Here is a 16,782-nt window from a genome sequence, read left to right on the forward strand (position 1 = left end):
AAAACAAGCTGTAGTCATAACTATTCACCCCCAGGCATTATGCGTCATGTGGCGTCCAATCATTATTAATTTTATTTGTTTTTTTAAATACTAAATCATTTAAATAAATTAACATAAAATTAAAAAATACATTAAACTTCCAAATAAAAACTAAATTAAAAAAATACATAAATAATACTAATAAAACTAAAACTTATTTATATTTTTCTAAAATTTTCGCTCGTCGAGTGGCTTTTAGAGATTGGACTATCGGGTCGTCTTCGGATAGCTCATTTGATAAAACCTCGATATCTTTGTCCATTTCATTCCTTCTAAGTAGGTCGACGGCGTCCAAATTTACTTGAAGTCGTTGGGTTCCAAGTTCGTGTAAATCTTGGAGTCGAGAGTTCATTTCTTTGAATTGACTTTCCAATTCGGGATTCGAACCCGTTGCCGACGACGAAGCGACCCCTTTCCCCCTTCCCTTGGCCTTGCTTCTTCTACCCCCCGACCGAGGCATCTCGGTAGTATTCACAGCGTCATTATCACTTAGGTTGAAGTTTCGAGCGTCGGAACGGGGCGTGTCTGGATCAACCGAAGACGATGTTTTAGACTTTTTTTACGCGAACCACCTTCGGTTTCGGCTTCGGCATCCAACACCATGCCCCATTTGGGTGAAACCTCAATAGGTCTTTCCAAATGCCAACGTAGTTGAAGGCCCCCCGACCTTATGTTGAAACTCAGTCAACGCGTTTTCCATGACTTCAGCGTCTGAGACACCGCTACTCCTATTTCGATTCATCAGAGAGAAAACCGTATGGAAAGCCAAGCATTTGGTGTTTATGTCGCCCCATTTCGACAATAACGAATCTTTTTCTCGACGTGAGTCCCCGCCAAGCGCGTGGAACAACTCTATAATTTTGTGCCAAAATACCCCCATTTTTTGATAGTTCGCTAAAAAAAAATAAAAACATTACAAGTTTAATGTTTGTTATAAGAAATTTAAAAAAATATATATGTATTTTAAAAACCTACCGCATTTGGCATCTTCCGATATCGTGCACCAAGCACGAGCACATAGTATGCACTCGTCGATACTCTACGCTATCACCGTCTTTTTAACCTGAGGTTCGCCGGCGGCCTTCTTTCCGTGTTTCTCGGACGTCCGCGTTAGCTCGAACCGCCTACGGTCTCCGGGACGGGTTGTGTCTACGGCACGAACTCGACCTCGGGTTGGGTCTCCGGTACGGGTTGGAAACCCGAACTGGCAAAAATGTTTGTCGTTGGGTTTTGGAAACCGGGCACCGCATTTGGCATAGAGTTCTGTAGAAATGCAAAGTGCGTGGCCATTTGCGGGTCATACATATGCGGGACGGGTACGGTTGGCGTCGGGGCGGTAGATTGGTTCGGTTGTAGATTTTGTTGCCTTGACGGGCATATTGACCGAAACCGAGAATATTTTGGTTGTTATTCGGAAACATGATGGTATAAATATTTGTGTAAAAGATATAATTGGTATAGAAGTGGAAGGAATGTGTTAAAAAATGAGTTTGGTTTGTTTATATAGTATAAATATAATTAATATAATTTTTTTTAAAAAAAACCCAACGGCTTCAACGTAAACATGGCCCCAACGGCTCTTTTTTTTTATTTGTGTGCCATTTAATCACGTTTTGCTTATAACGTAGCCAAAAAAATTACAAAACGCAGGGGTGCGGTGTACCCCCCACATTATCCTCCAAAACACAGATAGTAACATTGCCACCACGGACAGTCTAAGGTAAAAAGTGTTTAATATTGATAAAAGGGTTTATTATTTTGTCCTTTCAAAAGTTATTAAAAAGTTGGTTTTCAAAGACTGCAAAAACCAACCTTTTTTTAAATAGTTTTTAATTATTAATCTATCTTAACCCTTTGCTCATTACTTCTCAAAATAGTAATAGCATTAATGGTTTTAAATATATAAGAACACCATTTTTGGTTATTGTAGATAAAGAAATTAAACCAAACACTTTTTAAAAAACAATTTATTGACTTCTTCTTTGAAAGACCAACAAAGTCGAACCAATCGGGTACACTTATTGGCAAACGCCACTCTCGCCCACGATCGCATACAACGTTGGTGACTTGACTCAACCCGCCACCAATTCCAAGGCAAACTCACTGCCCCCGAAGACCCAATGTGATCAAACTCTTAGCTCGCCGTGAGGCTATCGTTGGACCAATTGGCCTTTTTGTAACCGTTATTGATTTATTGATTTTCCCCACCACAAAAGTTAATCCAAATATTATTATTTTTTTAAACTCGTTTTAAAAAAGTCATAGATCAATAAACATTTTTTAGGGTAAAAGAAAAAAGCAAGCTTTTAAAGTTAATTAAATAAGCAATCCCAAAACCTTTTATATGTTTAGGTAGAAAAAATTCTTTTAGCAGTACGTTGTAGCTTGGGTTCGTGACACAAAACATTCATTGATGATTTTTTAACAAAGCACATGTATGATGTTAAGATTTAAGCTTCCTCACTTTAAATGACTTTCAACAAAGCACATGTAGAGTTATCGCAAATTAACCAATTATTATTATTATTATTATTATTATTATTATTATTATTATTATTATTATTATTATTATTATTATTATTAATGTTACTACTCTACAAAATTACGACTTACAATATTATTTGAATGCCGCATTTATCGGTTAGTACGACTCCATATCCAATTGGCAAAACATGTTATCTACTTGGTCTAACACTCGTCGGGTGTGAGTATTCCCGTGTGTGAGTGTGCCTGACTAGGTATACTTGTAAACTATTAAAAGAATACTTGTTGGGATTTTTTTACACATTTCTTATTATTCTAATTTCTATAAAATTCAATTATCCAAGTAATTAGAAATATAAAAACTAAAAAGTAGTGGATTGATATATTACCCTACTAACAAAGAATAAAGAGAAGTGAAAATAAAATGTTAACGATATGGTTTAGCTAAATAGTTATTTATATTTCAGGTAACCTAGTTGAGCATAAGCTAATACCATATATGTCCATACTCGTAACATTTTTAGAAAACTATTCACATATGTCATCCCGTGCCATAATATCCATTATGAATGCCTTGGGTGTACCTTCAGGTTTGGTTTCGTTTGTCATCACTATTGATACCAAACCCGCCACTAACACACCATGGCCCACCACACCTCGTTTGAGGTTGGTCACCGGCTTTAACATCATGCCTAAAAACTCTTCAACATAGACAAATACAACCAAACGCTTCGAAACTACTATTGAGAATGCTCTAAAATAGGGGAGCTCTTTGAAGTTTTTAAAGTGAAAATGACGAGTTTAAAGAGAGAAAGAGTTATGTGGATGAGAGGAGATACGGATATAGAACAACGTGAAATGAGTTATGCGATTGTCATAACCTCTATGGTGTAGTGGTCAGGATTTTATCTTAAGTTCACGTAAGGGTTTCTTATGTTTGACATAGCCACATAGGTGGGTTAGACTTCCACACATGTGTTATATTCTCATAATTAAGCATGAGTGACGTTACTACTAAATGGATTAGACCTTAAGGCATCTATTTGATCAGTGTTGTAAAACCGCTAGTCGTTAGTCGAGCGGTAGGGTGGAGACTAGCGATTAATTTTCAGTTTTATACATGCACAAACATCTTTTGGCCGGTATCTCACTGGAAACCGTTGATTTTGGTCAGAATCTAGCGGGAACCTGCAGATTTTGGTCGGATGTGACCATTGGCCGATTAGTTAGCCTATTATCCCAAAATTAATCAGTGAAGTGGGGATTAACGATTAACCGGAGATTAATCGGTGCCTAGTCGTGATTTTTACAGCACTATATTTGATGATGCTCTTGAAGAATGTAATGCAAGTGAGGCAAGAGAAAGCGGGGTGACACATATTACATATATGACTAGTTTTGCGCATCCTATTTCAAAAACAACAATCAAATGACTTTTACCTATCACTTTATTACAATATTTTGAGTATAGCAGTAGTATTAAATGGCTTTGGCATGGCAACTATTCTAAAACCATACGGTATGAATGCCAATTTGTCAATTTCCGGTATTAAATTATTATTTTATTTGAAAATAGAGAGATAAATTTGAGTTTGGCCTTCTTGTGTTTTTTTTCAAGGCTTTGGAACACCTTTATAATATTAAAAGGAAAACAAATTATAAATATAAACTATAATTTGTAATTAGAAATTTATGTTTACATAAGATTTAGGAAAGAAACATCAATTTATTCACATCAAGATGAATGGAAAGTGCACAATGCAGTGATGAAAGAATAAAAGAGGGGGCCTTTAGAAGATAAGGTCCATTAAAGAATTGAATTCCTTGGCCTACACAACATTGCAAGGTACTAGAACCTCTTTTAAATTTTAATAATGTCTAGTTTTTTATAGAAAAAATAAGTATGACATTTTAAATTATTATATTATATGCATTAAAATGAAGAAAGAAATCTATCCGACAGAGATTATTAAACCGTAAACACAACTAAATGACAAGTTTAGTTTAAAGCTGTGTGTTGTGGTTTAAATTTGTAATTGATAATTAAACCATCACGTCATTTTTACGTGGGTTCACTGGTATTTTCTTTAACTAGCACGTTATGAGTTGACCAGGCCCAACTAATATTTAAAAGAAAAAGTAACAAAAAAACCAAAAAAATATGATTGGTCATTAGTGGGCGGGATACATCTTTATTTGTTTTTAAAGCCGGTATTGGGGTGGCACCAGTGATATTATCACCTGGTGTGGGATATCACCTGGCGATATTTCAATGGTGCCTTCACAACGGAGGGCCTAAAAAAATAATTCTTTTTACAAAATGTGTTTTTAGGAATATTGCCCATACATGACAAAAAGTGACTAAAATTCGAAATAGAATCCAAAATGAAAGTAGTGACATTTATAAACAATTATGTTCCTGTCTTACGCAGATATATATTCACTTTGGCTCATCTAGCAAACTAGAATCTCATCACCGAATGCATGTTTATTCTACGGTAGTTAAAACTTTCATATTGTGTACGTATCAATGTATCATATACAGGTTTATTTTATATATATTTTTATTAAAACAAATCCTACTCTACTCTTAAATTACTGTATGTATATATTTTTACAAGACCGGACTTGAACCCTCACCTCTTTAAAAGCAAAATTTTTAACCAACACCTTGACACCGCTAGGCGCTAGACCAAAGACTCTTTAATTAAATAAATATTTTACACGCGATCTATATCATACGAGACTCCATTATCACGTATTAGCAACTAAAGTCCCTCTAAACACACGTTTTTACGTAAACTGAGTGAAGAGGTAGGTCCCAGCAGAGCCCAGTTGGACCCACAGACTCACCTTGAAAAGGGACGTCTGCGCAGTTCAACCCGCAAGACTCCTTAACGGACGTCTGCGCGGTTGAACCCGCAAGACTAAACTAAAGGAACGTCTGCGCAGAAACCAACTGGATCAGCAGGACCCACCACGCTCAGAGACGTGACGTCCTCACGTGCGGTACGCAAGCTGTCCCCGCAGGAAACGCCTACCAATGGTTTTCAGGTACTCCGCCTGTTCCCGCAGTTACGGATACCGGCCATCAGGGAAGGCCACCCGCGCAGCATGGCTACACGCACAAGGCTTAACTCTCATAATAATTCAGCAGTCACCTGAAGAAGGAATGAGCAAGCCGGGAACATTCCCGCACAAAGGCGGGAGGGGGAATACTCCCGCCCAAATGAGCCAGTCCGTACGATACTGAGGATCTTTTACTGTACCTGACGAGGTATGGGCAAAAGATCTGTCCAAAGATACGACAGCTCATTGACAACAGTATGGCGAGCAGCATGCTCTTGTACTGTATGTCACTATTAGCCGCTACCTACTCACCAACTCCTGACATACCACGTGCCTAGCCTGTAGTTGGTGAAAAAGGAATAGTACACAGCAGGCCTGGTCACTATCAGCCGCTGCCTACTCACCAACTACCAGCAGGGCACGTGCGTAGGCCACTGTTGGTTGAACAGGAATACTATTCAGCAGGCCACACCTCCTTGGAAACCTACCTCCGGCTATAAATACCACAAATGGTATGATCATCTTATCTTAACATATTATCATCATATTATACCTGATATCTGCTCTAGCAATCTCTTAATATACATTTATATTTAAAGAGCAATCTAGTCTGATTCTCACGCCGGAGGGTGGTCACAAGGAGGAACCCCCCCCCCTTCTCAGTGACGAGCTCACGGTGTCTGTTTTGCAGGATATCAGAAGAACCATCTTCTCCGGGTCTAACCCCTCGTGGGAAACAGCTATCTAACCCCCAGGTTACCCGTAATCTGCCCGGGGTCCGGTTAGTGTTTCTTCATTGGCGCCATCCGTGCATAAAAGCTAGAACTTCATTTTTCTCCAGTTTTTTCAAACTTCTGGAAAGATGGTTAACGTTACTCCGGTCCTAAGGCCAACGAGTTACCAGGAAGCCCCGGTAACCACAACCCCAGCTACTGGGGGGAACACCGGCGAGCACACAAATTTTACGAACACTACCCCGGTTACCCAAGCCGGGGCAAGTGCAGTAAATTTTACGAACACTACCCCAGTTACCCAAGCTGGGGCAAGTGCAGTAAACAACCATCCCCTGGGATTCAATAATACCCAGGTGGAAAGACAGCAGACGAGACTCCCCCGCCAAACACTTGAACAAGTTAAAGCGTGGGCGGAGGCACGTCAGAAGGAATTCCAAGCTGAGTTGGACGAACGCTTACGTTCCGTCCAACAGGCTGACGAATTTGGAAGCACTCGCCAACAGCTCAACATGAGCAGTGAGTGCGAGTCCTCGGACGATGATCAGGAGGAATCCGACACCGACGCAAACCCTCGCCTTAGGGCGAAAGGGAAGCGTAAGGAAACGGACTTCCAAATGAGAAGGAATTTCGGAGAAACCTTCAAACAAAGAAACGCGGGGGGAAACCCACTTGACTTCTCCAAAACCTTCAGACCAATTGCTGCAAACGCGGGAACATCCAAGTTTGCAAGGGACATTGCGGAAGCAATCGCCCCAAAAAGTGCCAAGCAGATGCCCAACATCGGCACCTATGATGGTATATCCGACCCAGATGATCACCTGAACAGATTCATAGCGGGGGCAACCGTCAGCAGCTGGACGGAACCCACGTGGTGTTATATGTTCCAGATGACACTGGTTGGAGCGGCTAGAGCGTGGTTTGACCGTTTACCGGTCCACCACATTTATGATTGGGCGGACTTCCAACACAAGTTCAGCCAACACTTCAGTCAACAGAGGAAGTATATTGAAGAACAGTGGACGATCCTCAACTGCGTTAGAGATAAGGATGAACCTTTACTAGACTTCATCACTCGCTTTAACTCGAAAAAGCTGAGTCTGGGCGTTATAAGCGAAGACCTTGTTCGCGCCGCTTTCATCCAGGGCGCCGAATACCCAGAACTTATCCGCACGTTGACGGGAAAAGATGGCATGCCACCCACATGGGATGCCATCATGACGGCAGCCAAGCGCTTTGCCGAAACGGATAAGCAACTGGGTGGGAATCTGCCCCAGACTACAAACTTCTACACGCAGGGGACTAGAGAAAACAGCGTCCAGTCCGCCTGGCAAAACAAAAGGAGGAAGCCAAGCATATGGCAGTCAAGGGTAAACTTTGACACCTCATCCAGCTCTCGCTCCCTATTAGGCGGAAGGGATAATACACACCCATCAGGCCAACACACCAGGTGGACGCCCCTCACCAAAAGCGTCACGGAGATATTTGCCACTGAGAAACTCCCATGGCCAAAAGCTCCAACGGTCCGACAACGACCTGACGCGGACCAGAGCAAATACTGTGACTTCCACGGCACAAAGGGTCACACCACTGAGAAGTGTTTATCTCTGAGGAATATTATCGAAACATTCGTCAAGGAAGGCAAACTTACACACCTGGTGGCATCAATCAGGAATAGAGGGCAGAATGACAACCGATACAAAAGCAACGGACGAAAGCCCGTTGACATCAGCATTCACATGGTTCGTGGTAACATCAGAGGAAGAAAAAGACAGACGACAGAACCATGCGCATGGAAAGAAGCTGAGGTGCGCTTCCCATGAGTGCCAGGAGGACCCAGCAAAGAAGGCCCTATCGTCATCAAAAGCCAGCTGGGACACTACATCACTTCCCGCACTCTTGTTGACAACGGTGCCTCGTCAACAGTTATGTATAGGCAGTTCTTCGACAAGTTAGATGATGAAGACAAGGAACGCTTGGAAACGGTCTACGCCTCGATGGAAGGGTTCGACGGCAGCACAAACACCCCTCTGGGCATCCTATCTTTCCCCGTCACTCTCACAGACGGAAAACTCTCCCGCACAGAGGATGTAGACTTTGTCGTAATGAGGAAGCCACACCACACGTACGACATTCTCTTCGGGAGAGACGGGATGGCAAGATTCAACGCCGTAGTATCTTCAGTCCACGGCATGATGGGATGGCCAACAGCTGAGGGCGTGGCGATGGTCACCGGTATTCCCCAGGTATGCATCGCATCTGTCTCATCAACACCCAAACCAAAGATGGCTAAACCCACCATCACCGAACCAGAAGAATGGGCTTTTAATGGAAAATACCCCGACCAGGCGGTTACCATTGGCCCAACAATAACTGATCCTACGTGCATATTACTCAAACGCTTACTACAAAAAAACGCTGACATCTTCGCATGGAAACCAGCAGACATGACTGGTGTACCTCGAAGTAAAGCAGAGCATAAGCTCAAGTGTGACCAGGCTTTTACGCCGGTCATACAAAAGCGTAGAGTAATGGGGGCGGAACAAGCTAACGCGTGTAGAACCCAAGTCAAGGAACTCCTTGACGCGGGCATCGTACGCGTTAGCAGATATCAAACTTGGGTTGCAAATCCCGTAATGGTACCAAAGTCTAACAAGCAATGGCGCATGTGCATAGATTTCAAAGACTTGAACAAAGCATGCCCCAAAGATTGTTACCCGTTACCCGAAATTGATCTTAAGGTAGATTCGTTATCACCGTTTCGCCTTAAATGCTTCCTTGATGCGTATAAAGGATACCATCAAATCCACATGGCCGTTGACGATCAGGACAAAACCGCATTTCGGACGCCCGATGGCACATTCTGTTATCAAATGATGCCATTCGGACTTAAGAATGCCGGGTCCACATACCAGCGCCTGATGGACAAAGAGTTTCATGCCCAAATTGGGAGAAACTTGGAAGTATACATGGATGACCTGGTCATTAAAAGCCTTAACCCAGAAGCGATGTTGAAAGACATCGAAGAAACATTCAACACACTCAGAAGGATAAACATGAAGCTCAACCCGAGCAAGTGTTCCTTTGGGATGGAAGAAGGGAAGTTCTTAGGAGTCATCGTTTCAAAAGATGGCTTCAGAGCGAACCCTGAAAAGGTCGAAGCCATTATTAAAATGGAATCACCTACCACCATCAAACAAGCTCAGACACTGAACGGACGCCTAGTTGCACTTAACCGCTTCTTGGCAAATCATGCGGATAGGTCGTTCCCATTCGTGTCGACGCTGAGAAACTGTCTAAAGAAAACGCACTTCCACTGGACACCAGAAGTGTAACACCCCGACCAAAGGCGGATTATACATCGGGGCGCCACATATTGCTTCATTACTCGCGACACTATTGGTGTCAATATTTATTAATACACATTTTATCGCGCACGCGCAGCGGGGAAAATAAAGAACATAAATCAAAATATAAATCAATATATTATAAATTATAACATTCAAACAACATTAACTTGTCTTGATACATTTTAATTCTAGGTCCAAAAGTAAAAACGTCCTACGTGTCCACAAGCTCCAAAACAGCTACTGCAAACCTGAACATGTGTTAAAATAAACGTCAAACACTTGCGTGTTGGTGAGAAATCAAGTTTAATAGATAATCATAGATAATCATAGTAAATCTGCGCGCAACACGTGTATGTCTAGAGTTTAACAAGGGTGTAATCAGATTGTGATCAAGCCTAAGATAGTTCATAGATCATAGTTCAATCCATGCTCCCAATTGAGCATAAAAACGAGAAAACATCTGTGCAAGTGTAAACCAAGAAAACCGTAAACGATAGGTCTCCCGTGTTCAACTAATGGTACCAACGGAACTGCGGAATAGGCCGAACAAAGCGGTTAATGATACACACATACAAATAAACAGCCAAGTAAACGTCCTCAACACATGGGATACTGCGCGACTAAAGTTCATAAACAGTTTTAAGACTCAAGTTTTGTACAAACACATGAACATCCCAAAACATTTAAAAGCAAAAAGGGATTAGGTACGAGATTACTCACATGATAAACGATGCGGTGATAGATAAAGCAAGAACCAACTTTAAACAAGCACAAGTCAACCTATAAATAAGATTATTGTTTTAACGATTGGTTTTAAGTCTTGATTATAAGTTAGCATAATTAAATAAGTAAATTATTATATATAATATATATTACCGGAAAAGCAGGGCAGAACAGGAAGGACGACGGAGGCAGAGAGGAAGACGGCAGAGAGCAAGGAGCAAGAGAACAGGAGAGATTAAGTGTTTGTGTGTGATGTGTTATGAAAAATAATACTATTATTTATAGAGAAACCCTAGGGAACACAATCCCTAGAAAAAGGGGAAAAGATCTCAAAAAGTAAAAGATTCCAAAAGCAAAAGATATCAAAAGATATGGCAGCTGCAGGGGGCAAGATAAAAGCTGACAGGGAACAGTAACAGGCATGGGCGGTTCAGATAAAGGTACTGGTCAAGCATGGCAAAAGCAGATCTCAAAAGATAATGTCAGTCACTTTTTCTACCAACCAATGGGGGTTGGTACGCATGCTGCGCCGAAAGTAACTATTCAGACATAAAGCAGATTAGGTCAACAGCTCAAAAGATAAGACAACACAAAAGCAAACGGCTAGATTAAAACAGAAGATACAAGGGTTAAGCGCGGGAAGGCTGAGTGCGCGAGCGCGAAGGCTGGCACAACAATCCTTAGCGCACTGCGGGAAGAATCACAAATCCTTAGCGTGCTGCGTGAAGAACAAGAATTCTAAGCGCATCGCGGGAAGAACATACATTCTTAGCGCATTGCGGGAAGAACATGCATTCTTAGCGCGCTGCGAGAAGAGTTCTCTTCACGCATCGCAGGAACAAGATGTCTTCACGCAGGCTTCCATGTAAGGAGTCTGGCGCGTGGAGCTGCAGACATCCTTAGGCGGGAAGAACCAAAGGACAAGCAAAGAGGGAAACAAGGCGTAAGGGCGGGACGGCGACAAGAGGGAAAAGAAGGCGGAAAGAGAGAAGGAAGAGGGACGGGACGGCGGAAAGAAAGAGAGAGAAAAAGGCGGGAAGGAAATATATATTATTATTATTAAAAGTAAAATATAAGTATAAATAAATATTAAATCATAAAAGAGAGATCGGGTCAGAGAAACGGGTACCTGGGTCGGGTAGGATCGGGGCAGATGTCACAGTCTCCCCTACTTTAAGAAATTTCGTCCCGAAATTTATCTCGAAGTAGGTTGCGCAGAGAACAGGTGCGGGTACTTGATCTTCATTTGATCTTCCCTTTCCCATGTAAACTCGGCTCCGCGCTTGGACTCCCAGCGAACTTTCACGATAGGGATACGACTGCGCTTGGTTTGCTTAACCTCGCGATCCATAATCTCAACAGGCTTCTCAACGAAATGCATAGTTTCATCAACTTGAACTTCATCAAGTGGAATGTGAAGGTTCTCGTCAGCTAAACACTTCTTGAGATTGGATACATGGAACGTTGGATGCACATTACTGAGCGCGGGCGGCAGGTCAAGTCTGTAGGCAACTTTTCCCACACGCGCGAGAATCTTGAATGGACCAACATAACGAGGAGCAAGCTTACCCTTCTTCCCAAAGCGGACAACACCTTTCCAAGGCGACACTTTGAGGAGAACAAGATCACCAACTTGAAATTCGAGAGGCTTTCGCCTACGATCTGCGTAACTCTTCTGTCGGCTTCTAGCAGTCAGCAGATGATCACGGATCTTGGCGATTTTATCGGTTGTCTCTTGAACAAGTTCGGGTCCTGTGATTTGAGTTTCACCCACTTCGCTCCAACAAATCGGGGAGCGGCATTTACGACCGTAAAGTGCTTCAAATGGGGCCATACCGATACTGGAATGATAGCTGTTGTTATAAGAAAACTCGATCAAAGGCAGGTGTGAATCCCAATTACCTCCAAAATCAAGAACACAAGATCGGAGCATATCCTCAAGAGTTTGAATAGTTCGCTCAGACTGACCGTCAGTCTGAGGATGATATGCCGTACTCATGTCCAAGCGAGTTCCTAGCGCAGATTGGAGAGATTTCCAAAAGCGAGATATAAAACGGCCATCGCGATCGGATATGATGCTCAAAGGAGTACCATGGCGGCAGACGATTTCCTTGACATAAAGCTGCGCGAGATGCTCAACACGGTAGTTTTCACGAATGGGCAGAAAGTGAGCAGATTTAGTCAATCGATCCACTATTACCCAAATGCTATCATGTTTGCTTGCTGTCAAAGGTAACTTGGTAATAAAGTCCATCGCTACACATTCCCATTTCCACGTAGGAATTTCTGGTTGTTCGAGCAAACCAGATGGGCGTTGGTGTTCAGCTTTAACTTTAGAACAAGTCAGGCACTTAGCTACGAACACAGCAATATCCTTTTTCATGCCAGGCCACCAATAAGTAATGCGCAAATCCTTGTACATCTTATCAGCGCCAGGATGAATAGAATATCGAGATTTGTGCGCTTCACAAAGGATATCAGCGCGAAGATTCTCATCACAAGGGATCCAGATGCGATTAAGATAGCAGAGAATTCCACTCAGATTAGGGACAAAGTGCGCTTCCGCGCCACACGCTAACTCGGCGCGAAGGTTGCCATTACTGATGGATGCGCGCTGCGCGTCACGAATACGCGATTCAAGGTTGCTTTGAATCGGCGCGAAGTGAAGCTGGGTGCGCGGCAAGATACAGTTAAGTTGGCAGGGTTTTCGGCTGAGCGCATCGGCTACCACATTAGCCTTACCAGGATGATACCGGATCTCACAATCGTAATCGCTGATGAGTTCGTTCCATCGGCGTTGTCTCATGTTAAGTTCCTTTTGATCAAAGATATGCTGAAGGCTTTTATGGTCAGTGTAGAGGATACACTTAGTACCATAAAGGTAGTGTCTCCAGATCTTCAAGGCAAAAACAACTGCACCTAGTTCGAGGTCGTGAGTTGTATAATTCTTTTCATGAACCTTAAGTTGCCTCGATGCATAAGCGATAACCTTGCCTCGTTGCATAAGAACACAACCGAGACCTTGGTTGGATGCGTCGCAATACACGACAAAATCATCATTACCCTCAGGTAGCGCAAGAACAGGAGCTTCACACAACAAACGCTTGAGCGTCAGAAAGGCTTCTTCTTGCTTCGAGCCCCAAATATATGGTTTACCTTTGTGCGTAAGAGCTGTTAAAGGCAAAGCGATCTTTGAGAAGTTCGAAATGAAACGCCGGTAATAACCAGCTAAGCCCAGAAAGGAACGGATCTCAGAAGGAGAGGATGGCGTAATCCAGTTCTTGATTGCTTCAATCTTGGATGGGTCGACATGAATACCCATCTTGTTTACAACATGACCAAGAAACTGTACTTCATCAGACCAAAATTCACACTTGGAAAGCTTAGCATAGAGTTGCTCGGCTCTAAGCTTTTGCAATACCAATCGGAGATGTTGCTCGTGCTCGGCCTTGGTCTTAGAATACACCAGAACATCATCGATAAACACGATCACGAATTTATCCAAGAAAGGCCTACACACCCGATTCATAAGATCCATGAAAACGGCGGGTGCGTTGGTTAGACCGAAGGACATGACCAAGAATTCAAAATGGCCATAACGAGTTCGAAAAGCAGTCTTCGGAACATCTTCATCGCGGATGCGCAACTGGTGATAACCAGAGCGGAGATCAATCTTCGAGAAACAGGAGGCACCTTGGAGTTGATCAAAGAGGTCGTCAATACGCGGTAAGGGGTACCGGTTTTTAATGGTGAGTTTGTTCAACTCGCGGTAATCAATACACATGCGAAACGATCCATCTTTCTTTTTAACGAACAACACCGGAGCACCCCAGGGCGAAGAGCTAGGGCGAATGAATCCTTTAGCAGTCAACTCTTGAAGTTGGCTGGCCAATTCTTGCATCTCAGCGGGTGCAAGACGATAAGGAGATTTAGCTACGGGGGAAGCACCAGGGACAAGATCAATACGGAACTCGACTTCACGAGCGGGAGGGATACCAGGAAGATCATCAGGAAAAACTTCAGGGAAATCACGCACAACAGGGATATCGCGAAGCTTCTTCTCTTCAGCAGGTTTAACCACATGGGCTAAGAATGCAACACACTTCTTCCGCATGAGTCTTTGGGCTTCGGCGCAAGACATAAGTTTAAGACCACTGGAGGGTTTTTCGCCGTAGATGTGAAGATCACCATTTTCTCGAGGTATGCGAATCAATTTCTTGGCGCAAATAACTTCGGCGCGATTCTTCGAGAGCCAGTCCATACCAATAATAACATCGAAGCTTCCAAGAGGCATAGGGATGAGGTCAATTAGAAAATCGTTTTCGTTAAGGTTAAGCGTGCAATCTTTAATCACAGAGTTAATTAAAACAGTTTCACCATTAGCCAATTCAACTGAAAAATCTTCTTTTAAATTATCGCGCGGTCGCGCAAGCTTCCGCTCGAAGGCGCGAGAGATAAAACTTCGATCGGCGCCAGTATCAAAAAGCATAGATGCATAAAATCCGTTAAGCAAAAATGTACCATTAACTACGTCGTTATTCGCTTGCGCTTGGTGCGCGGTTATGTTAAAAGCTCGGCCACGCGTCACTTGGTTCGAAATTTGGTTCACCGGATTCGCTTGAGTAATCTGAACTTGTAGCCTTGGGCACGCGTTCCGGAAATGACTTGGATCACCGCAGTTAAAGCACGATCTGGGTCGTGGGTTTTGGTAAGTTGGCTGTGGGTTCTGCGGGTAGGCTGGTGGTGTTGGCGCAATCGGATTGGAGGGAGGGGTTCTACAGTACTCAACGGAGTGACCTACGCGGCCACATCGGTTACATTGTCGACACGGGACTTGAGGTGGGTGATGAAGTCTACAGGTTGGGCAAAAGGGTTGGTTTCCTGTGTAAGGCTTCTTAGTTGGCGGGGCAGTAAGTGCTGGATTGGTTAAGGCATAGTTGTGGACTACAGGAGGTGCTGGGTAGGTTGACAGTGGGTTAGGCGCGTAAACTGGAGGTTGGTAAATGGGTTGTTGGGTAATGGGCGGGTTGGTAAGCGCATAGGCTTGTCTGCGCCTACGTTTCTGGTTATGGTTTGAGGGTTCTGGTTTGGTTTCTGTTGGTTCAGGGACAGTCTTGGTGGGTTTGGTCTTCTCAGTTCCCCGCAGGAACAGGGTTCCTGCTCTGACATGGTTGTCGCTGAGCACAGCGGCCAATTCGATGGCGTCAGAGAGGGTTACTGGGTTTCTGGCCCATACAGAATCTTGAATTTCCATGGGGAGACCCCCAAGGAATTTCTCGATTGCTCGGCGGGAAGGGGTAACAAGGTGAGGGACCAGTAAGCTTAGCTCGTGGAAGCGCGTCGCGTACTCGCGCGCTTCACCGCTGTATTGCTTCAAGTTCCAGAATTCTTCCTCCAGGCGCTTAACTTCATTGGGAGGGCAGAATTCTCGCGTAAGAATTTCCTTGAATTCCTCCCATGTCATGCTAGAAGCAGCCTCTGCGCCACGCGCATGAGCTACTCCATTCCACCATGTAAGCGCTCTGGATTCCAGGACACTGGAAGCATATAGGGTTCGTCTTTCTGAGGGGCATTGGGTATGGAGGAAAGTGTTTTCAATCTTCTCAAGCCATTGGAGCATCACGGTGGCTCCTTCAAGACCTGTGAACTTCGGAGGGTTACCCGCATTAAAGGACTTAATGTTATAACTGGAGGTATTAGCATTGTTTTGGCTCAAAGCTTGGGCTATTGCGGCGGCCATTTCCTGGGAACGTTGCTGTCTACGCATGCGCGAGGCTTCTCTTCTCTGAAATCGGCGAGATAGCGGAGGCATTCTATAAAAATTTTAATTTTAGTTAATATCTTGGTTTTAGCGCAAAGTTTTAATCTTATAAAGCTTGGTTTCGCAGAGTTAGATACTATCAAAAGTTAAAGTAGATTAAATGACCCTAAATGCAGACTTAATAAAGGTAACAAATTCGAATCAAGAACCGACAATTCACGTATCACCATGACTTTCCGAATTCCCGATTTAAAATATACGAGCAAACGAGTATTGGAGATTGACGATTCATGTATCACCATGACTTTTCAATCCTCAATATAAAACATACAAGAAAATGAGTATTGGAGGTTGACAATTCATGTATCACCATGACTTTTCAAGTCTCCAACCTCAGAACATAATCGTAAATGGAAATTGAAAATCAACTATTCATGTATCACCATGACTTTTCGGATTTTCAATCCCAACAAACGAATATGTAAGTAAAATCAATAAAAATCGAAATTCACAAAAATCGAAATATCGCGGAATAAAATCATATACTGCGCAAGCGCGAGCATATTCATAAATAACGAGTAATTAACAATAAGCGCGCAAACATGAGATTTCTCTCATGCGCGAG

The sequence above is a fragment of the Bidens hawaiensis genome, unplaced genomic scaffold (assembly GCF_021521415.1).
Source record: "Bidens hawaiensis isolate Kalapana, Puna unplaced genomic scaffold, B.hawaiensis_p1.1 tig00001792_1, whole genome shotgun sequence".
Taxonomy (NCBI): Eukaryota; Viridiplantae; Streptophyta; class Magnoliopsida; order Asterales; family Asteraceae; genus Bidens; species Bidens hawaiensis.